The sequence below is a fragment of the Gadus chalcogrammus genome, chromosome 19, assembly GCF_026213295.1.
Source record: "Gadus chalcogrammus isolate NIFS_2021 chromosome 19, NIFS_Gcha_1.0, whole genome shotgun sequence".
NCBI classification, from domain to species: domain Eukaryota; kingdom Metazoa; phylum Chordata; class Actinopteri; order Gadiformes; family Gadidae; genus Gadus; species Gadus chalcogrammus.
The window spans coordinates 5,486,415-5,510,842 of NC_079430.1; positions in this window are offsets into that span (position 1 = coordinate 5,486,415).

Sequence of the window (24,428 nt, forward strand, 5' to 3'; positions counted from 1 at the left end):
CGACGCTCACTCATTAAAGCTCCGCTCTACTCCTCAAAGGGCCCCCGCTTACATAACCGTTGCCAGGGTGCCATTCAGAAGCAAGCAACCTTGGAAGAGAAATAAAAAAAATCATCCGTTTAAACGAAGACTTAAACTCTGTGGCCCTCTCTCGACTGATTATCTAAGTTGTAGCAAGGCTCTCCCCTGACGTTCTGAGGCTGTTTGCGCTTTTTCTTGAGGCCAGACTTTCATGGATGTTCTGCACCTCCTTCCATCCATCCGCAGCAAGCCCAGGTAGTCTGGATGCGCCTCTCTCTCTCTCTCTCTCTCTCTCTCTCTCTCTCTCTCTCTCTCTCTCTCTCTCTCTCTCTCTCTTTCTCTCCATCCTTCGGCCTGCAGACCTCTGAGTAGATACCCTGCCCAGGGGGAACAGTGATGATGATGATGGTGGTGGAGGAGGAGGAGAAGGAGGAGGATGGATGGATGGATCATTACAACCCTTGGCAATGTCACGCGCGACTTTGGTTTCCCAGAGCATGGGGCCATTAGCCATAAATCATATGGAAACATAAGCACACTAATGAATGGCTGGGGCAGGACTATTTATACAGTGTATCTGGGAGTGCAGGCCCAGCGCGGTGGCTCAATATTACTGCCGGATCCCAGGATTTTATTGTAACGTCGTTCATCTTTTCCCAGTTAGCTCTTATTGTCCTTGTGCTCCCACGTTTCCGCGCTGCGTCTAACGGCATTACCAGGCCATGATGTAGGCATATATATATATATTTATTTTATATAATACATAACTGAGTTTTAGCAGCCTCGAAGGGGGCCATCTATTGAACGATTCCGTCGGCAGAAAAAGCCCCCGCTGACACGATTGGCGTCCAGCTATCGGCGGCCGGAGTTCAGACGTGTCAGGGTTTTAAATTAAACCAGACAATCTTGGCGGTTAGCCAGCCACTGTTGGGCTCTGCTTTAGCACTGGGGTTGATCAAAGGCAGCGCGGCTCCCGCGGAAAGCCACTTCGGGACCCCGAGATCGCTCTCACATCGCCACTAATAACATGTGACACACATAGCGCCTTTCAGCCCACTCTTTATCTTCATCTGGGGAGAGAAAGCCAGTTTGACGTAATCGCTAATCCACTTGAATTTTCCGTTTAACCCTTGCAAGTTATTTTTTGCAAGTTACAATTTTGGTAGGGGTTTCTCGGGAGTTAATCTATTGGAACAGAGTTCTGATATAATCATAACTCCAAACATCCACAGTTTACAGTTTACATTCACATTCTACTGAGAAGTTAGTGACCAGCTGTTTTACATTTTTTTCATTCTTCCCCCGTTTTTTCGGTTCTTTTAGTTTTTTTATCCTTCTTCGGAATCAAGAAGAGGTTTTATTCACAGTATCGACAATTAAATATTAATGAGTAACAATATTAATAAATTAAACAGTATTAATATAGAAGTGTTTTTGGCTTCAGCCGTTATACATTTGCGCTTTGCCAAATTAGCAAGCTTTAAGCAAAACTAGGAAGCTGTGGGCTGGACTCAAAAACTATGGGCTAAATTAGCAAGCTACGGGCTAATCTTACAAGTTAAGACAAATTCCCATGGCTCGCCGTGCATCTTTATTAAACCGAAGGGGGTTCGACAAATGCGTCGAGCAAAAAGCAAGGGGTTAAGCATCTTCCTCTGGACACACTTTATCTTTGTCTTCCAGCTGCAGAGCCCGGTTTTAATTACCTCTCTCCCAGACACTGCACACTGTGCGATGGATAAATGCTACCAAACAGCCACAGACCTACTTACCATCCACTTTCTCTGCTCCCCTTTTTCTCGCATTATTTAAATAACCACATGGATGCAACACAATCGTTTGCCGGGGCGGTATCCATTCCGCGAGGTAAAGTAGGTCAGCACCGACCGCTGTTTGGCTGCATCGGAGCGCTAAAGTATGACCGCCATTAGCGGCGTCTGTTGGGCTCCCAGGGGTGGTTGAGTGGGGGAGGGGTCTCATGCGGACACATCGTTGGTAATTACAGAGCATAATGTTATTAATTACCCCCAGCGCTCACGGCTCAGCCCGCGTGGCCCCAACCCAGCGCGGTTGAGTTACCCCGGGGCAGGGTGGGACCGTGGCCGAACACCTCGGGGTTAAACGAACGCCGCCTTCTCTGTCGGCATCAAACGCGCAGCGGCGGTGGCAGCGAAGTGTCTCGCCTATTCTTATCTGTGTGTGTGTATCGCACCTCCTCCCGCCCGACCACCCGCTGCTGCTGTGGCCGCGCTCAGGTGAAAAGGGAGAAAAGAAAATCGGTGGAGGATAGAATGCAGACCCACGCTTTGTCCCAGGCGGTCCCGCCGTGCCCTGAAATAGCAGAAGGGAAAGAAACACACCCGGGCTCAGACTGAGACTTCGATCTGAGAAACAGAGAGAGTGAGAGAGAGACAAAGACAGCAACAGAGACAGAGAGAGAGAGAGAGGCTCACCCCAGTAATAATGAGCTTGCATTGGAAGAAACATCTCTTTCAAACAGAAGCACCTCCTCCAACTCCCCAGTGGGGAGCATTCCCTGGATTAAAGACAGATTCATTCCAACACAACAATGGAACCCGGTCGGTGACTCAATTCTCTGTAGACACGGCGTGGTATGAATTAGACGGCACGACTCTGGGCGTCCGACGTCTGTGGTGCTATTTCGGCAGTGCAACGTCTGAGATGCTACTTTGATGCTGGTACAATGTGGCGCAACATCAGAGGTACATCAAAAGTTTGATGGCGCAACGACATCGGTTACGGTTGTACAACTTTGTCAGAAGAACTTTGGAAGGAACGTCGGCGGTGAAGTTTCGGTGAACCTGAAGAAGCACGGCTGTGGTTGTATGATGTCGGGTGGTTCAATGTCGGCTTTGAGGGTACAAGAATGTTCATACTCCGGTGGTACAAGTTTGACGGCGCAACGTCGGTAGCAACGCTGGTTGTTAATCGTCATCGGCACAACATGGGAGGTACAACCTCTGGGGTACGACATGGGAGGGTACAACTTCAGCGCAATGACGTTGATAGCACAATGACGAGCGGTGCAACTTTGGTGGTACACTGCCACCTTGGCCTGCCTCTGGTACCCGATCCCTCCCAGGTTCGGAGTCGTTTGTCTGGGGAGTCTAATAGCTTCCCCCCCCCCCCCCCCCACAGTCTTGTCAGACTGTTTGGTGTTTGGAAGCTGACAAACTGCCTTGTCTGTGGTGGGTGGAAGAAGGCAACTCTATACTTGTATTTGCGAAGCGGTCTGTGTCCTCTCCTTGCTCCTTACATCAGTAAAGCTGGTCCCCAGCTTTGGTATTATCAGAAAAAGTCTGTCGGGATTCAGAACACAATAAGTCGAACGCGGGAGGAGATTATGAAAGGGTATTATTGGGCCCCAAAAGATCAGAGGAACATATTATAGCCACATATATGAAAGGGAGCACTCTGCTATATAACTAATTATAGATTATCATGTAATAATCTACGCTTTTAGGTTGGGAGCTCAAACACTGGAAATGCACTTTCAAACACACACACACACACGCACATATACACACGCAAACACTCACATACACACAGAAGGGGAAGATAAAAGGATGAATGGAAGGGGATGAGGTTTATGTTATCACTTAGAAATATATCTATTGAGATATATTTGAGAAATAACTGACTTAAGTGTAAATAATTTATCATAACTATATAATGACTGGACTAGTCTTTTGGGTGTTAATCTGAGTAGGTGAGCCCCAATTAGGTATTTCGGCTACATGTATAATCATATCATAGATACATATAATTTTTAAATATTGCTATTTGACTATGAATAATATGAGAGTGACATGAATCAGCATGAAGATAAATCTGCAGAGATTTAGACATTTCAATATGTTTTACAGTTCAGCAGGGGGGAGGTTTTTGCTGTCGTCTACCCATAAGGATATAAACGTTTGACTGGCTTTCCCCAGATGCCAGAAAGAAGTACGAATTCTGGCAAATAATGTCTTACTGGAAAAAAGCTAAACTTGACAAAAAAATAAGCAAAGCAGCTTTCTGTAGTGAGGCTGAAAAAGGTAATGTCAGCATTACACGCTACTGGCAGCTAGCTGGAATTAGCCTACCTGGCTGCCAAATGTATCGGCTTAAATATCCCCAGGTTGTAATGTGTGCAATTATTGGAGGCAATTATATATTGTTTCGGATTAATCTCAGTTTAATCGAAAGAATGTCAGAAAGGTTGTTCATGTTACCCATCGTATTGCTTTTTGTGTACATTTTGTGTGAATGTATAGATATTAGTGTATACATAAAGTGTTGATGAATTATGTGAGTAGAAAATTGGGATGTTTAATTCTTATTTTTGTTATAATGTGATGCTTCTATTATACTGTTTTTGTATTCAATTATTATTATATTTTGAATTATACTGCCAAGAATTGAAATGTAGGGCTTGTTAACAAATGCATGTTCAATTCTTGCATAATCAAATTTATAAATAATATATACAAAAACACAATCCAAGAAAACTGTCCAACAAACAAATATAGATATATTCAAACCCCATCGTGTGGAACCGACAGATGATAGTAAAATATGTATAGAACCAGACAGAGGTTCATATTTCAAACTAAAATAAATACTAGTTTTCCTATTTCCAGTGGATTCAAATAAGTTAAAGAAAACAAGTTTTACATGCTGATGGTCCCACAATCCCTTGGGGGGGCTATGCTCCACTTCTATAACAACTGCTCCATATAAAGCAATTGAATTAAGTGCAGTCAGAAACCAACAGTAGAGCCTCATTAAAAAGCTATATGCCCATTCTCCACACGTCACTTTTACAGTTGGCAGCTGTTATAAGAATACCATTCATATAAACTATTCTAAGCAAGGTCCTCTTCATTTCAAATTAGTACTTTTCCTGATTTGTCACGAATCAAATCTTTGAAAGGTCACTCATGCGTCTAGGTTGTCAGTAGAGTTAGGGAGCTTCATCAACTTTTAATCAAGAAGGATTTTATTCAACCTCACAGAAAACTTTTTCGGGTCTTGAAAGTGAGGTTTAAGTGGAAGAACACACTCTATTTTAATAAATACGAGTTGTCTGACAGTTATAGTCTGTTCAGGAAGTTTTAGAAAAAGGATGAAAGCGTTTTAGGCTAAGAATTGACAATCCGGCATCAATAGACAAATGGTAGCTGTTAGTTAAATCACTATTCTATCATGATGCTTATATATAGAGGGAGAGAGGAAGAGGGATACAGACAGGAAGGACAGAGGAAGAGGAGACAGAGGAAAATAATGAGGAGACCAATTGATGGAGAAAGGAGGAGAAAATTAGGCAGAGATAGGAGGAAGAGGAGGAAAGAAAGACAGAGTTGTATAGCTCATTACATGGACCACTTTTAGTTTTGGTTTAGTGTGAACCATTTTTAATATAGGTTTTGTGTTGACCATTTTAAATATAGGTTAAATATAGACCAGTTCTAATATAGGTTTAGTGTGGACCAGTTTTAATAAGTTTGGACTAGTTTTAATATAGGTTTAGTATGGACCCATCCATAAACCTATACTATAACTGTTCCATATGCCGACCAAAAAATACACTATACACATAAAAGGCAACAACTTTTTTTTGGTATGGACCAGTTTGACATATTGTTGAATTATGCATGTTAATGCCCAATGTGAATAGTTTATTTATTTTGTGCCTTTCTGTGCAGCGTTTGTCGTACACAATTATCGCCTTGCTCATATACACACAAATATGCACACCCCCCGACATGACAATACAACAAGGACCACCACTGAAAATAAGTCCTGTGACTTTTTACCGCTTGGCTTGGTAACAGAATCGTGTTATCTTTTTAATTGCACATGTACATTGGTGGGGCCACCGTGGCGTTGTCCTTTTGAAGTGAATCGTCAAATAAATAAAGTAAACTACACTGAAGAACAGGTGGAGGAGACAGAGATACGAAGAGTAGAGCCGACAAGGACAGAGGGAGAGATAAAGGGGTTGAGGCCAGTGAGGAAGAGGAGGGGGCCAGTCAGAGGGAGAGGAGAGCAGGAAGAGACATAGAGAGGAGAGAGAGGACAGTGGGCAGCAAAGAGAGAGAGGAGAGAATAGGAGAGACAGAGAGGGATGAGGAGGAAGAGAGAGAGAGAGAGAGAGAGAGAGAGAGAGAGAGAGAGGGAGAGAGGGAGAGAGAGAGAGAGAGAGAGGGGGGGGGAGAGAGAGAGAGAGAGAGAGAGAGAGAGAGAGAGAGAGAGAGAGAGAGAGAGAGAGAGAGAGGAGAAGCCTGCGAGAGAGGGAGGAAGAAAGAGATGGAGGACAGAGAGAGAGAGAGAGAGAGAGAGAGAGAGAGAGAGAGAGAGAGAGAGGAGAAGCCTGCGAGAGAGGGAGGAAGAAAGAGATAGAGGACAGAGACAGAGAGAGACGTGGATACTAAGATAGCCCAGTGGGAGAGAGGGAATGATCTCTGTCATTGTCCCCGCGGGCCCGCGGCTGACAGTTATGATACATTTACTTACCCCCCTCCCTCCCTCCCTCCCCCCACAACAGGATTCATTTTCTCTCAACACGGCTCAGCTCTTGTGGAAGCCGCCGCGCCCGCCGCGCCAGACGTTTCCCGGGTCCCCGCCGTAAAGCACCGCTACCTGGAGACCCCAGCCTGGCAGACACCACGGCAACCATACCCCCCCCCCCCCCCCCCCCCACACACACACACACACACACCCCTCTCCCACCCTCTTCTCCCTCCCTCCCCTCCTGCTCATGATGTGATGTAGTGAATCCTCTGTCAGTTCCGGCCCTCCTCTCCATGCATCAGCGTTAGTGGGGGGGGGGAGGAGGACGTGGAGGACGACACTGGGCTGTTCCCTGCGGCCGCGCTGCCGAAACCACCCCGACAATAGCTACCCTATCTGAAATGGCCAGCTGTTATTGTACAGAATGTATGGATAAATATAGACCGGGTACGGGGAAGGGATAAGCTAGCGGTTAGCGTGGTGCTGGACGAGTCGCCGAGAGTTTGGTCCCACGTGGTCCGCGGTCTACCTGTAGGCCTCCTTAGGCCAGATGCACTAATCGCTGGTCCTGAGTCGTTTGTAGCTGAGTTATTGCCGCAGAGTTATTACCTTATTTAAGTACCGGCGTTCGTTTTTGTCGGATGAAGTCTCAGGGTTGAATTACGAGAGGGGCTCTCAAATGATGATCCGTTTTGTTCCATGTCAACGTCGTTACCTTCGTCGTGGTCATCATCATCATCATCATCATTAGCAGCATTCCCTTTATCACCATCATATAATCACCTTGGTGATCTCGGGTGTCTGCTATGTCATGTCAAGCACGCAATGTGTAAAAGGGATGCATGAGTCCTCATCCATCCACCAATCACAGTCCAGCTCCTCCCCTTCATTAAAGACCGAGGAGGTATTTACCATGGGGCTATTGTTTTAGAGGAGGGCTTAACAAGGAGGAATGCATAGGCCAGGGGGCCGTAAAGGAGGATAGGCACTGAAGAGTTATGGCTGGTTACCGTGCGGATAGGTAGGGCTATCGATCTGCGTTATTTCCTGTGTAATAGATTGGTTTTATGATGCTGTTTATTCCACAGGGGGCAGTTCAAATGAGGAAATGATGGCCAACGTGGAGACCATTGGTATTAACCAGGTCAACGTGTGTAGCTATGTGGTTTAGCCTGTGTTGTCGTCAGAATGTCGTATCAGTGTGTGTGTGTTTGTGTGTGTGTGTGTGTGTGTGTGTGTGTGTGTGTGTGTGTGTGTGTGTGTGTGTGTGTGTGTGTGTGTGTGTGTGTGTGTGTGTGTGTGTGTGTGTGTGTGTGTGTGTGTTTGCTTACGTGTTTGAGATATGTGTGCATGCGTTGTATCTGTATGTGTGATTGTGTATGTGTCTGCAGATGAATGCATGTATGTTAGCCTATGTGTGTGTGTGTGTGTGTGTGTGTGCTTGTATGTGTGCATGTGTACAAATGTACTTGTGCGCATGTGTTTGTACATCTGCGTGTTTGTATCTGTGGGTGTGATAAGACCTGTGTGCCATCAAAGTAAAAGTATATCATGACATGTTTCTATACACAGGCGGGGGAAGGCAAGTGTCAAGTGGCTTGTGATGTGTATGTATATATTTAGCTATGTATAGCTGTATATAGCTATGTATTTAAAAAGAGGGAGAGAGAGAGAGAGAGAGAGAGAGAGAGAGAGAGAGAGAGAGAGAGAGAGAGAGAGGCAGAGAGAGAGAGAGAGGCAGAGAGAGAGAGAGGCAGAGAGGTTGAGAGAGATGGATGGGTAATTATGAGTTTTAAAACAAGCTGTTTATGGGTAAATTATGAAATAATGTGACCATCTGTATTTCCACTTGATGAATCTGGCAAATAACAAATTACAAGCACACTCTGATCCAGAAAAGACTAGACACATGTCTCTGTGCGGTGTGAAACTGTTTCAAGATTTGCAGGCTCCAGTGGGAAGGAGTGTGAAGAAAAGTTCTCATATTTATTGATTGCATGCGTGTCGATTTAGTAATACAGACATAATTAATGATTATCAATGTCCAATGTGCGCCCAATGCTATCGAGAACCCTGGGGAAATCAAAAGCTCAATAAATCTGGGCACGGACGCGTTTCGCAATTTCAAGGGAAAATGTGGAAGATAACTATATGATATAAGAAGCATTCTATGTTAAACACTTTAATGCACAGCACATTAACTTACTCGTTTGTCTGTTCTGTTCAAGGCCTAGATTGGGTACTCAGGACATTAACTTGTTTGTTCTCCAAACACGAAAATAAGTGGTGAAAATAAAGGAATCATCGAGTCTAAACAGATGAACAAAGAGCCGAGGCTAAAACAATTAAAACCACAGCCGGAGTTCAATAACCCTCTCTATAAAGGGCTGGCGGAGGAGCTAACGCCGTAGCCTCTCCCTACCAAAGCGGATGCCATTAGACGCTAGGCTGAACAATAGCACCGCGAGGCCATGCCACATTGTGACTCGTGTGGATTTAAAGGTCTGGTCCCAACCTATTTACTGTCAATGTCAGGGTGTGGATGTCTGGAGGTCTTGGCTGAAGCATAGCAGCAGAGGCTGAAATACTTTTACTTACAGTGGGTGAAGGGTTGGAGGCTCTTGGAGAAAGGCCTAATGCCGTGCCTTCTGCGGCGCTGAATTTTTTGCAGATTTATTACGAATGCTAATTGTTTTATAATTGAGTTTAGTTATGCGTTGACAGATGTGAGGTTTTAAGGATGTGAGTTTTTCAACAGTGTGACTTTCGTGAGTGCTAGTATTTAGATGTAAGTTTTACAGCTGAGTTTGAAGATGCAAACTTTAGTAATATTCATAGTCTAAATATGTCCTGTAGAGCGTGTACATCAGGGGTGCCCAACCAGTCGATCGCGGTCTACCAGTAGATCGCCGACAGATCCCAAGTCGATCGCGAGGGGTGAAGAAAAAAAAAAAAAAAAGTTTTTTTTTTTTTTTTTTTAATGAAATTAAATTTGCGCGGGACATATACGCGCGGTAGCGCATGTGCTGTTAATTACACACTCCTAAACGTTGGCATGGCTGAGGGGAAACAAGCTAAGACCTACCATTTTCACCCTGAGTGGGAGGAAGATTATTGATTATCGTTGAGAAGGTGCTGTGCGCAGACGGAATGAAACCCCCACTGAAGTCCGTAGGTTCACGATACAACCCACCCCCCCCCCCCCGTCAACAATTGTTCTCTACCCCCCCCCCCCCGTCAACAATTGTTCTCTACCCCCCCCCCCCCCCCCCCTGGCTTGAAGGTAGGTTTGCTGGTAGATCTCGGGAGGTTGGCTACTTGAAAAGTAGATCTTGGGTCAAAAAAGGTTGGGCACCCCTGGTGTACATAGATGTGTGAAGCAGGCAGTATGATTCAAAACAACTTCAAATTAATTATTTTCTATGAAATTGTAACAAAAATCAAATATCAAATGACATGATGCAATTACCTACCTAATTACCTACGTCAGACGGATTAGGTGACCTTGGGTGTCTTGAAAGGCGCTTCTAAATTAAATGTATTATTATTATTATTAATTAACTTTTTCTCTAGGTGAGGTGGTACATTTAGGCAAGAATGGAATGTATTGATGACTATAGCTAGTTAGTTTTGACTGGAGATTAAAGGCGACAGTTGTTCTCATAGTTTATTAATTGTGTGTGTGTGTGTGTGTGTGTGTGTGTGTGTGTGTGTGTGTGTGTGTGTGTGTGTGTGTGTGTGTGTGTGTGTGTGTGTGTGTGTGTGTGTGTGTGTGTGTGTGTGTGTGTGTGCGTGTGTATCTGTGTGTGTGTTGGTGTGTGCTTTGGTGTACATTTGCCTGCGTGTGGATAACTTGTCAAGAAGGAGACGAGTTATCAAACTCTTTCAAACGTTTGTATAAACCCTATTCCAGACAAGGTGAGAACAACAACACACCAAATGTACCGTCCTTACAATCTGAAAAGAGAAAACTTTGAAATAATTAAGTCTTAGCCTTGGACCTGCATATCCGGTCTGAGCTGTTTCTGCAGTGAATACCAAAACTCAGTGAATAGTTGTGTCTTCCAACCCCACCGTTATCACTCTCCGGATCTACTCAGAAAGAGAGAAGGGCCTTCTCTCCTGGCGCTTGCCGTCTGCTAGCTTCAACCTATGACACAGGGTTTGTGCGGGGCCAAGGGGAGAGCACAACACACTCGCTATGAGCCAATTAGGTGCTTATTTATGGTCCTCCGTTGTCTAATAAACGTCAACGACTGGTTTTTACGGCCCGGGAAGCCGGGGGTGATTAAAACACAGGGCCCCGGGGCAGGGGGGGAGGGGGGGGGGGGGTCAGGGAGAAATAGCGGCCGCTCTTCGTCGGGCAGAAAGACTACTCGGCCTCACTGGGAGAGAGTTTATGCTGATGGAAATAATAGGAATGCCAGCGAGCAATAATTATACACTTCAGGTGCTCTTTGTGTCTGAGGACCTTGGGGGGACTCACAAGGTCCTCAGAACACAAAAGGGCCCCGCTGTACAGACACAGAGGGCGCCCTCTGCTCAGTCGTTGAGTCTCCCCCCGTGCTCTGAGAACAATGGGACAGGCTGCTAAAGGGCATCCGTGTTGAGCTGCAGGTTTCCATTGTTCGCCCGGGTGTGCTTCTTCCCATCAATTGACCCACTTATGGATCGCCTGCTGTGTGGGGTTCACTTTGCCTCGTGTGTTTCTTAACCCCCCCGGTTAGGAGTTAGCCAATCACAGATGTCTTGAGAGTGTCATTTAGCCAATCGCAGATTCAAAATAGTGATAAGACTGCAAAGATTTTCACTATATTACGAGGAAATAAAGAAACCAACATTTAAAACAAATAAATGTAGAGATGATAAATATTAAAATAAATAAATAAATAAAACGATGTGCACGAAGTTGAAGCTATATCGTTTATTGGTAATAATTTATTGTTGATATATTTATGTTAAGAACTTTTTTATGAGATTAACCATAAATATCATGCAGGCATTATTTTGTCCAAATATTTTACTTGACGATTCCCAACATTTAATGTTGGGAATCAGACGGCTTCCTGCCGTCTGCTCCTCTCTCCATCATCTGTGTAATTGAGAATATTTATTCATTTTTGTATGACATTTGTAAATGTCAACAGCACATTGTCGCATCTGAACCCCAGGATAATTAAGCTGCTGATTGGCTCTTCGTGTTTTTTTCTCCAAACTCTCCACGTATGAAATCGCCGTATTACAATGATAATCATTTAGTATGACCTTCCTATGATTTGCACAGATGGAGAATTTCAGCTTGTTTAAATCAGAGGGTGGAGTGTTCTGCACAGCTCTGTCCACTCTGCTCTACTGTAGTCAGGAGTGCACCACCGCCTGTGTGCCTGTGCTGCCGAGCGGCCACTAATGGTTTTATAACAGCAAAAAACACTCAAGCCGGAATGTGTTTAAAAGTGCCGGAGAGAGTATTCACACTGCCGAAGTCTGGTGCGGCCGCGGTTAAAGGGCGCCAAGCTCTGCTATTTTCTAATACAAGAGAGTACTGCCTCATACGCGTGTCGCGAGGAAATCGCCCGTCGCCTCCACTCTGCATCACCTCTGAACTTTGGACTGCTGACGTCATTAGTCTGGCATTTGCATTTTCAGTCGGATACCTTCTGAAAAACAGTATGTCAAGGCGACCGACTTCTGTGCACATTGCTGCATGAAAACAGCGTTGGTGTTCAACCGGCTTATGAAGCAGTGCTGTTTGGTGTCAGAACTTAGCAGAGGACTCAAGTCCCCCCTATAAAAGGCGTTCAACTATAAACATGTAGATGGAAACCTTGAGATGTGGTGGGGTCGCCGGGCTTTTAAATGATGGAGAGGGAGCTGATATATGCTCCTCATTATTCCCGGGCACCATAGAGGGAGAAAGACTAGTTAAAATGACCTCCTGTAATGTGCGATACGCTCCGACTGAGGGCATGTTTGCGCCTGGGTATTTATTTAGACGTTTGTGTAGGAGTGTGGGTTTTTTAAACTCATGTGTGTGCGTACAGGTGTCTGTATTTTGCATCCGTGTTTTCAAATGTGCTTGCTTGATGTGTGATATTGGTGTGTGCGCTTTTGTGTGTGTCTCTGTGTGTGCATGGCTGAACAAGAAAGAGATGATTGTGTAATGCTTTCAAATTCTCCAACAAATCCAAAGACGAGGAGACAGCAAAAACCCAGCGAATCCCCCGTCTCTTTGCTTTCTTATCTCCACACGCCACATCCAGGGTACGCAGTATTTGTTGTGATGTGAAATACAGCCATCAAAATGATTGAATTATGTCGAATGCCATCCCAGAACAATCCCAGCCACTCTCGCGGCCAAAACCCAATCACCTTATTGCACTGTGAATCCGAAAGGCAATAACTATAAACCCAGAATGAGGAATTCATTGCATGCTAAATTGCTAGTTATTGTTGGCTAGGCGGCTAGCTGAATGATAGCAGCGGTTAGCTTCCAACACACACTGGGGCGCGGGGAGAAGAGAGCCTGGAGATGGAGCTGCCAGGGGTCTCACACACACACACACTCACACACACAGACATACACATAAACACACACACAGACACACACACACACACACACACACACACACACACACACACACACACACACACACACACACACACACACACACACACACACACACACAGATAAATACATATACGCACACGTTTGCATTTATCTGTGTGTATTTGTGTGTGTACATGTGTGTTACTGTATGCGTCTAATGATTTATTTATGCAAGTTTATGCATGTGTGTGTGTGTGTGTGTTTGTGTGTTTACATGTACAACACCATTGGTTGAGCCCAGCAGGGCCAATCAGAAGTTTGTCTGTCTGTGGCTGGAGAGACCTGATAAGACAGCGTGTGTGTGTGTGTGTGTGTGTGTGTGTGTGTGTGTGTGTGTGTGTGTGTGTGTGTGTGTGTGTGCGTGTGAGTGTGTGTGTGTGTGTTTGTGTGTGTGTCTGTGTAGGGGTGGGTTTATAAGTCTATTTGTGACTATGTATTTGTTTGTTTGGGTGAGTGTGTGCGTGAGTCTCTTTCTGTCTTCTTGGTGAGTGTGTGTGTGTGTTTGTCTTGACCGAGTATGTGGTTGGGTGTTTGTGTGTGTGCGGCTTACTCAGAGTTGAGTTTGTGTGTTTGTGTGCGTGCACACTTGACAGTGTATACATGCAAATGTCTAAGTCCTGGTTGAGCATGTGTGTGTCGCGTCTCCTTGTGTGCGTGTTTGTTTGTGTGTGTGTGTGTGTGTGTGTGTGTGTGTGTGTGTGTGTGTGTGTGTGTGTGTGTGTGTGTGTGTGTGTGTGTGTGTGTGTGTGTATTATCAGGAGGCTCCCAGCGAGCTCCTGGGGGCCCGGTCCCCTCATGAGAGAAGGATCATTACTGATCCCACTCCTCTAATGAAGCACCTACTCTGCTGCTGAAGGGTCCCTTACACACACACCCATACTACTGCACACACACACACACACACACACACACACACACACACACACACACACACACACACACACACACACACACACACACACACACACACTCACACACAAACTCTTAGGCTGCAGCATGCACAAACACACAGCGGCATGCATGGATGCACACACACACACACACACACACACACACACACACACACACACACACACACACACACACACACACACTCGTATTCACATACAGATGCATGCAAGCAGACACAATCACACACACAAACACACACACACACAAGTCTAGTCATACACGTACACACACATATATGTACTTGTTGAAACGCAAAACCGTATACAAACACTATCACGCACACACACACACACACGTACACACACAAACACCCAAGTCACTCATGAGCAATTAATAGCTAACATTTCAGACGTACCCTCTGTGAGTTCACGCTGGGTGAGAGTTTCTCGTCGTATTAGCCCAGACACACACGGCTAGGCCTGATTGATGACCGGGGGGGCGCCGGAGAAGGGCTGTGTGGAGCCGCCATGACCTTCAGACCAGAGAGCCCTGCACCTCCACCTCCTTCTACCCCACCTCTACTCCCACACCTCCTCTCCCCCGCCCCCATCTCTCCTCTCCAGTCACCTGCACCTCCTCCTTCTCTCCTCCACCTCCACTCCCCCACCACCTTCCCGTCTCCCCCACCTCCTCTCTCCCCTCCTCCTTCTCCTTCTCTCCTCCCACCACCTTTCCCTCCCCCTCCCCCTCCTCATCCACCCTACCTCCCCCGCCAACTTCTCTCCTCCCACCTCCCAGCTCCACCCCCTCTCCTCTCCACTTGTTGTTTTCCTCCCTCTCCTCCACCTGAGAGTGGAGGACAAACATTGTGGCACGCGGGGAAAAACAAAGACGGGGGGGGAGGGGAGGAGGGAGGGAGGGAGTGAAGGGGAGGAGGAGGGGGAGGAGAGGGGTGGAGATGGAGCACTTTGTCAGATCAGTTAATTGAGTAATTGGCCCATAGCGATGGCCATCTATTAGGGGCTCCTCCCTCCCCTCAGCTGCCTCCAGACAAGCCCCCCCCCCGGTCCCTCGCTACACCCATCAGCCCTGGTTCCCTCGGGGGAGGGGGCCCACACCTACGCTGGTCTCACTGCTAGCCTCTGCGTCCCCTTACCCCATCGCTAGCTCACACCTCCTCCTCCTCCTCCTCCTCCTCCTCCTCCTCCTCCTCCTCCTCCTCCTCCTCCTCCTCTCTCAGCATCATCCATCACTGTACGGTCGGCGGCCAGGTTTAAGTGAAGGTGATGAAGATGTTTGTGTGTCGGGTCCCCCCACCAGCCCCCGGAGGTTAAAGTCCCCCTTTTCCTTCCCTGGCACCCAACCTCAACATCATCGCCCCCCCCCAAACCTCGGTCAAACTGGGTCTTCTAATTGGACGTAAACACAGGATCATAGGTGAGGTTGCTGGCGTTCGACCTCGAGACGAAAAAACGTTTCTGGGTTTGATCATTTGACGCCATAGCCTAACCTGTAGGAGGCCTTGAGACATACGCCCTAACCTGGTCTGCTCCGGAGAGTGTCAGTGGTCCCCTGGTTTCAGCTCCAATGTGCAGACGATGAGATAGTTTTAAATGGCATGCTGAATAGCTATGGACGTTCACAAACATGTTTGCAAAAACAGTGATTAAATGGCAGACACTTCTATGTTCAAGGTCATATAAGCCATACTTACACCTTTGAAACGTAACAAAGTAACATACGTCAGTATGAAATTACTGTAAGTTCACTTTAAGACATGCATCTGAATTCAGTGCACGTCACTTTGGATAAGGCGTCTGTTAAATGCCTCAATAGTAAACAGCCAGATCACACTTTATAAGGGCTAATTATAATGAAATGTGTTATCATTAGAGAGGGGGGCTGTTTGTCTACAGTCTGGGTCCTTCCCTGTTTGAACAGCTGTGGGAGTGTACCGGGGGTCTGGGGGTCCATGGCAGAGCCAGGCAGGGTCCGCTTAACTAGTGTGACCTCAACCCATCTCAGTATTTGTTCAGTATACAGCACCAGGAAATGGCTTGGTTGGTGTCTGTGTGTTTGTTTGTGTGTGTGTGCGTGTGTGTGTGTGTGTGTGTGCGTGCGTGCGTGCGTGCGTGCGTGCGTGCATGCGTGCGTGCGTGCGTCCGTGCGTGCGTGCCTTTCTGCGTGCTTGCGTGCCTGCGTGCGCGTGTGTGTATGTGTGTGCTTTCTTAAATATTCTTCTAATTCAGTGTTCAACTTATTGTAGTTGAAAACGATACTTCCTTTGTCCAAATTAGTATTTGCAAAATAGTGAGGGACACTTCAGATTATCTTTGCCTTTTTAGGAGAATATTATTGCAAACATAAGAAAAATATGTGTGCACCATTTTCCAAGGCTTTTGTTAAAAATTTAAATGATCTGCGTTCATTCTCTCACACACTAAATCAATTTCGGAGGCTCCATTGATTTTTGGGTGGATGTTTTTTATTCTTTAGATGCTCAAATTACTTTGAATTATTTTGAACAAAAAGGAGAGCTCAAGTGAAAAAGTCACAGATCTTAGCATTAAACTGCTTTGTTCCCAGACAATGGTACGCCTGAAGGGAAAATACCCCCCGTTACTCATGTAGTTTTTATCACTGCTGTACTTTCATCGTTGTCAGGTTTTATCGGCGGGCATCTGGGAAGAACTGGCTGATTCCAGCTGTGTTCACAGTTGGACAACAGCAGTGGAGGCCTTAATAGTCTTATATATATTATTTTAATTCCAAACTGATTTGGAATTAAAGAGACGATGAATCTAAACCTTCCCTACTGCCTCCTGCTAGTCTAAGAGCATCAGACATGTGTTTACACAAAACTACTAAATCTTCCTTCTAGTCGTCTTCTAAGTTATTCCAAAGAGTCCCGTATTGATCTCCTCAAGTGGAATTTGAAGCTAATACTGATATGTGTGTTGGTTATTCGTGGTGTTTTGGTATTTTTTGGACTGCTTAAAGTTTGGTTTAGTACTAAAATCATATGGAACAGCTAAATTCAGTAAGGTGTTGTATGTCCAATTTATGACGAGGCATGTGTGTTACATTTAAACCAAGCGGATGAAGACAAAGTGGTTGTTTGAAAGGATTAAGTGCCAGCAATTAAGACATTAGTGGACATTGGTGGCCTAGTTTAGCAGGAAGCTCCTGATTAAGTGGTACAATCACTATCCCTGATGTGTGTGCCACTGAACAATGCCTCGAGCAGTTCAATCCAAACGACAACGGCCGTCTTCATTCTCATCTCAGTCCAGCCGGTGAGGATGACATTTCTCCAAATTCACCTGCAATTGGTCGGTTGCCCTTGTTTACCTCTTTTGAATGACATTCATGTCTGTAACTTAATATGTCTGTAGCTTCCACGCAATCCCAGGGTTCCATAGAACACAAAGACCGATATGTATAAGTATTGGTATTAATCATTTTAAAGTGTCCTTTAGTCGAGGGCCGATGAAAGCATGAGGCCACGTTGACCTCCGATAGACATTAAATCTGTTCCTCAGTAAAGGCAAAAGGGTGATTTTTGAACGGAAAATCAAGTAAACAGTGAGCAAGTCTGTTGCAGTCAAAGTGTCCTCGCCACGGGTTTCTGTTAGCTTTGGGATTATGGAACAGGAGGGGGTTTCAGTATTGAAAGGGATCTGCTCTGGGACAGATTTGGGTAGAAGGTCACCAATTACATTAGGGAAGGCACCTGGTGAGAACAAACAGTGGAGAACTAGCTTGAAACTAGCATGCATCGGAAATCACTTGATTTCTCACCATTTTCCACACATTGCTGGCTTTATCCTATGACATCATCAACTGACAAAAAACCTGCCACAGATTCAGATCTATATAGATATTTATAGGGTAGCAATTCTATTAGCTGAAGTAATTTGTCCAACACACGAAGCGAGAGCAAGAGAATACCTCCCCAAGGACGTGAAGACATCTTAGAAGAAGAAGACGAGAGGGAAGCGGAGGAGAGGAGGGGGGGGGGGGGGTACTCAAGGGAAATGGGTACACCGTCAAACAGAGCAAGGTTTCAAATTAAAAGACAGGGAGGGAAAAAAGAATGTTAATGGCGGATTCTAGTGTGAGAATAACATGAAGAACAGTCATTAAAACGGCCCCTGTAAGTCTATTGGCTGAGAATGAGGAGCAGAAGAAGTAGGTCTAATGGTGAGAGATATATCAATTCAAAGTGAAAGTGACCCTACCTTTTTTTTCTTTTTCTATTATATGATACGATTCCCTTGTGGTTGCGCATAAAAATATAACACCGGCTTTTCCTGATAACTTTAATCATTAAAAGGACCTAATTTTTAAGATGGAAAAAAAGGGATTGAGCTGTATTACGTTATTACATTTTGAGTTCTTCAAGCTAATTTAAACGTCAGACAGAAGAGACCGACAGGGTTCAAATCAGCTCATAGTTGGCATGGTGGACATCATTTCTCTTTTTTGTACTAATTGAACATCACTTGTTTTAATTTATACAGTATATCCACGTATGACAAATAATCCAGTTTAGAACATAGCTGGGAATATATTTGTCTGAAAGACCAAAGATCTTTCCATACACATTGACTTTCAGCTGCAAGGTTATGGGTGTCACCCCTCCCACAGTCTAGTTGTAGTAATGCTCTCTCTCTCTCTCTCTCTCTCTCTCTCTCTCTCTCTCTCTCTTCTCTCTCTCTCTCTCTCTCTCTCTCTCTCTCTCTCTCTCTCTCTCTCTCTCTCTCTCTCTCTGTCTGTCTGTAGCAAACATGAAAATACATCTAGGCTGACTTTAATATAAGATGAAGAGTCTACACTTGAATCTAACAGAATAATCGGGTGTAGGCTGAGACTTTAATATAAAGTATACACTTGAAGCTAAGTGAATCATCAATGCTCTCTTCCTCTCTCTAAAGGCAGTGTAACTAGAATCAGTAGAGGTTGGTCTGTCTGTCTACCCATATTTCTATCCATAGATCTATCTATCTATCTACCTATCTGTCCATCTACTATGTCTGTCTGTGTGCCTGCCTTCTTACCTCCCCGCCCTTCCATCTACTGCAGATGGAAGGATTGAACTTACTTCATGGAACCTTTTATTGAATCTCAACTACGGCACGACAGCGTTAAACACTGATATAGGGCTATACAGGGTTATTATGGGATATACCTGGATATATAGGGCTATACAGGGTTATTATGGGATATACCTGGATATATAGGGCTATACAGGGTTATTATGGGATATACTTGGATATATAGGGCTATACAGGGTTATTATGGCATATACCTGGATATATAGGGCTATACAGGGTTCTTATGGGATATACATGGATATATAGGGCTATACAGGGTTATTATGGGATATACTTGGATATATAGGGCTATACAGGGTTATTATGGGATATGCATGGATATATAGGACATTACAGGGTTATTATGGGATATACCTGAATATATAGGGCTATACAGGGTTATAATGGGATATACATGGATATATAGGGCTATACAGGGTTATTATGGGATATACATGGATATATAGGGCTATACAGGGTTATTATGGGATATACCTGGATATATAGGGCTATACAGGGTTATTATGGGATATACATGGATATATAGGGCTATACAGGGTTATTATGGGATATACATGGATATATAGGGCTATACAGGGTTATTATGGGATATACTTGGATATATAGGGCTATACAGGGTTATTATGGGATATGCATGGATATATAGGACATTACAGGGTTATTATGGGATATACCTGAATATATAGGGCTATACAGGGTTATAATGGGATATACATGGATATATAGGGCTATACAGGGTTATTATGGGATATACATGGATATATAGGACAATACAGGGTTATTATGGGATAGACAGGGTTAGTATGGATATATAGGGCTAGATGGACATGTAGAGTGATGGGATGGTGTCTGTTCAGAAGAGTCCGGGTCGCCTTCCCAGACGTCCCTACGGGGACGTCTGGGAAGGCGACACACTTTTGTACGTCTCGCTGGGGAATACAGTCCCCGGTTTGCACACAAATATATGCCTCACCATACATGGGTGCTCATGCAACAGTGTGAAATACAAGGTTAAGCCAGATGTCCACGCGTCCTCCACAGAGCCCTGGCCCAGACTAGTGGAGAGTCCTTCCGAAGTACTGACGACTCCCGAGTGCGAGTGCAGCCAGGGCAGAGCAGAGTTGTGATCGGGTCCCTGTTCTCCTGTCCCTCTGGTTAGTTTCAATGAGGTGAAAATCCAATTAGTTGGCTTCTCACTTCAAGGCCCGCGCTGGGCGCAAGCCCTCGCTCCACACAAAATGAGCTCTCAGAGGAAAATGTCAAAACCCATTCTCAGTGCATTCCTCTTTATCAGTTCACTTTAATTATTTATCCCCATATGGCAAACACACACACACACACACACTTTAAGATCCACTTTGAAGGCACCAAGGAATGTAGTTAATAGGTTTTTGTTGGCAGTAATGTATATTTCGAAGGTTGGTGAGTCTACCCTTTTCTGTTTGATTTCTTCGGAGGTCGAAAAAATAGCAGGACAGTTATTGCGGATAATGGAAATTGATTAGACGGCCCTTTGATATAATTGCTTTTAGTGTGAGGATCCACCAAGAACGCAGGACATACCAACTTTTAATCACGTCTTACCCTTCAATTACCTGAGAGAGTCCGCCCCCTCTGTCTCTCTGTGTGTTTGGGTATCTGTCGAGGTGAATTGATATTCACTTCAAGTATGAGTGGAGGAACCCCAGCAGAGGACAAAGAGTTTGTATTTGTCTTCCATTAGCCTTTGTGAGGCTCTGTATGATGACACCGAGCTTTTGTTGTATCACATTTTTTGATGTGTGTCTCAAGCATGAATACATTGCATAAATAGCATGTTCCGTTAAATAGCATAAATGAGAAACATTTTAGGGAGAGAGGTTTTCAGAACAGGGTCAGTGTGTGTGTGTGTGTGTGTGTGTGTGTGTGTGTGTGTGTGTGTGTGTGTGTGTGTGTGTGTGTGTGTGTGTGTGTGTGTGTGTGTGTGTGTGTGTGTGTGTGTGTGCGTGCGTGCGTGCTTGTGTATGTATGTGCCACTGAGAGTTTGTATGTGTGTGTGTGTGTGCATGTTTGTGCGTGTTTGCGTGCGTGCGTGTGTGTTTATGCGCGTGTGACTGAGAGTTTGCGTTTGTGTGTGTGTGTGCGTGCGACTGAGTTTGTGTGTGTTTGTGTGTAAAGTCTGGTTGAAACACCATCAGATGCTGTTTATGTTATGAGTTGAACCCTGTTACCCACTGGGAGAATAAATTGAGGAGCTAATCAATTTCAGGGTGAGTTTAGACACACTGAGGCAAATATATTTTACACTTGCTATTCATTGTTTCAAGAAATGATGCCATAAATTACTGGAAAGGAGAAACAATAACAATACACAATAATGTGAATAATTGAAGTATAGCGCAGAGTAAAGTTTCCACTACACAAATCGTGGATGCAATTTTGACCCCGTACTGAGAGTTATGCAATGAAATGTGTTTATTGTAATTTTTTTAAATCAAATGATTTAAATACATTTGGTTGTTTTGCGTTGTCGTGTCATCCAATGATTGATTGGTACGATTTGCAGCAAGGCTTAGGTGCTGTTGCCAAACTGAAAGTAATCGAGAAAAGTAGAATGCAAATATATGTATGTATATATATGTAAATAATTTCACACACTTAATTTTGTCATTATTTCTGTATCATTTATCATGACAGAATAGAATCAGTCAACACTCATCAATTGATTGACGGAAAAAAGGTCTATTTCATTATTACATTTCAGGTCGCAAGCCACTTTTAACTCACCCACCACACACTCTGAACAAACCCCCCACCTATCTTCAAGGTATCCCACCCTGGGTGCCCATATGAGGTTAATGGGGGTCCTGTTGGTTCGGATGAAGGTATTTTCATTCATGCCCCTTATCTTCTCTCAATCTCCACAAATATCTCTGGAACCCACGTCCTCTTAATTAAAGAGATAGCGTTTAGCAACACAATTAACTCCACTGATGAGACATCAGACGATCCAAGAGGGAAGAAGAAGAAGAAGAAGAAGAAGAAGAAGAAGAAGAAGAAGAAGAAGAAGAAGAAGAAGAAGAAGAAGAAGAAGAAGAAGAGTGTTTTAAGGGCTCTAAATGAAAACGATAGCGATAGACGATAGCGGGCCAGGACAATTTCGTCAGTTGGTAATCCGTAGTTCAGCTGCCGTAATCAAAGAGCTGGGTAAAATAAGGGCGGGTTCTCCTGACACTAGCTCGGGATGTTTGGGGGATATTCCATCCTACCCGGGTAAGAAGGCAGACAGTATCTCTTACAGACTCCAGGCTTGACTGCTCGCCTCAGGGATCGGCCACTCCTGGTTTGAAAGGCAGGGGATCCGTAATGTAAAACTCTGTAATAACTGAAGATTGCTCTGTCGCTGAAGTTAGCGTGAAAGCTTAAAGCTGGATGGTAATTGAAGCTTTTCTGTAGCTAAAGCTAGCATGAAGCTAAGCTTGATTGTAATTGGCGCTTTCTCTGTAGCCAAAGCTAGCATGAAGCCAAAGCTGTATGGTAATCCAAGCTTTCTCAGCAGCTATCATGAAGCTAAAGTAGTAGGCCTATAGCACCCAAAGGCACCATTATTTTGAAATGTGATATTTTTTTATGAATTTCTTTTTTGTTCTTTTGTCGAATTTCCCAATCACAGTTTTGTGTTTTTCTTCTGTATTATATTACACTCTCATGGCAATATGGCCATTAAAACAAAGTAAACATTATGACTGCAATAACTATCAATGTACAATATGCATTAAAAAAACATAAGAACATGTTTACGTTATCAGTTATATATTTGACCTGCTCATTGCTGGTATGTAGAATATAAATTTGAATACACAAGAGTTATCCCCTAGCTGAAGAGCATGAAGGGTTGTCTTTACCTCACAATGCCTTTTTGAAAGACCCCAAAAAGCCAACCAAATCGATTAGTGATCAGCATAAAAGTGAGTGCATCCACTTCATTAATTGTGTAGTTCATTGATCAGTAGTTGACATAGAGGTCACTCTTTGTACTTTTTTGTGTCCTTTTTTTTCAACTGACCGTGTTGCCAGGGAAACTTGACCACATCGCCAAGCTGCTGGTACCCTTTTAAGACGCGTCATCTGTGTCTGTTTACGTGAATGGTCCTTAACGACCTGTCTCTGTATTCAAGCTATTGTGCCGAAGAACATATTTGATGTTTCCACTTTATAGGCCATTGCCTGTGTCTTTATTGTAATATTAAAGTATAGATAACTACATAAGTAATAGTGGGAATACTTTACAATAAGGGTACATTAATTAACCATTTATTGAATTTAATTGATGCACTCATAAGCATTAACTAACAGCTAACTATTTGTGGAAGAAGGATTTACTCATGGTTTTTGTTTTGCCTAAGGTTATGTTGTTCATGTTAACTGAGGTGTTAATTAATCTACATAATTTAACAGGGCTAGGGATAGTTTTTTATCAATTTTTTTCTCAGTTCTTGTTAGTCCAAGTCTGTCTTGTTACAATGGCCCACAGTCTCCAACTATTTCATTCATCTTTATTTATATAAAATATGTATTAAAATAAATCCATTTCTTTATTTTAAGCATTAGTTAACAGGCGTAGTAGGAGAAGTACATTTCTAAACCAAGGTTATGCCAACGCAACAATTCAAATTGTCTATTTTCAGTACACATGCTACAACAGATAAATATTTTGATTTTCCATATTGTGAACAACGCCAGATCAAATTACATACTTCCAAAGCCACGGCTCATGCGAGGAAAAATGCACAAAGGTAAGTGACAAAAGAGCGCTTCCCATGGAACAAACAGAGTAAAATGAGCCCTTCTTGCACCAAGCCTCCCGTCACATACAAGATAATTACGTGATACCACAATACATTAATGTTTGTGTGGCAGGATGCGGGGGTTCACTGAATTCACCAGCTATTTTGAAATAATGTTGTCAACGCGTTCTGGAGTGCATACCGGTTTTACTGCACCGCTAAGAACTCTGGGAAGGAGTTAGAAGGGTCAAACCAGTCCAGTGGCCCGCTTCCCATTAGAAATGTTCTCCACAGCACCCGCAGGGTTCATTTGACATTTACATACGTGGACCTCAAGTGACCTCAGCTCAACAAGGTAGCCCGCTGAAGGGGCCTTCTTGGAGTGGATAGAGGTGAGGTTGTTCCACACGCTCCACCTTGAACCCTTTAGAAATAGGACGATTTTCCAAAGCACTCGCTGCATAAATATCAGTTCCACAGACTTCCTGATTCACAAATAGGAATGGA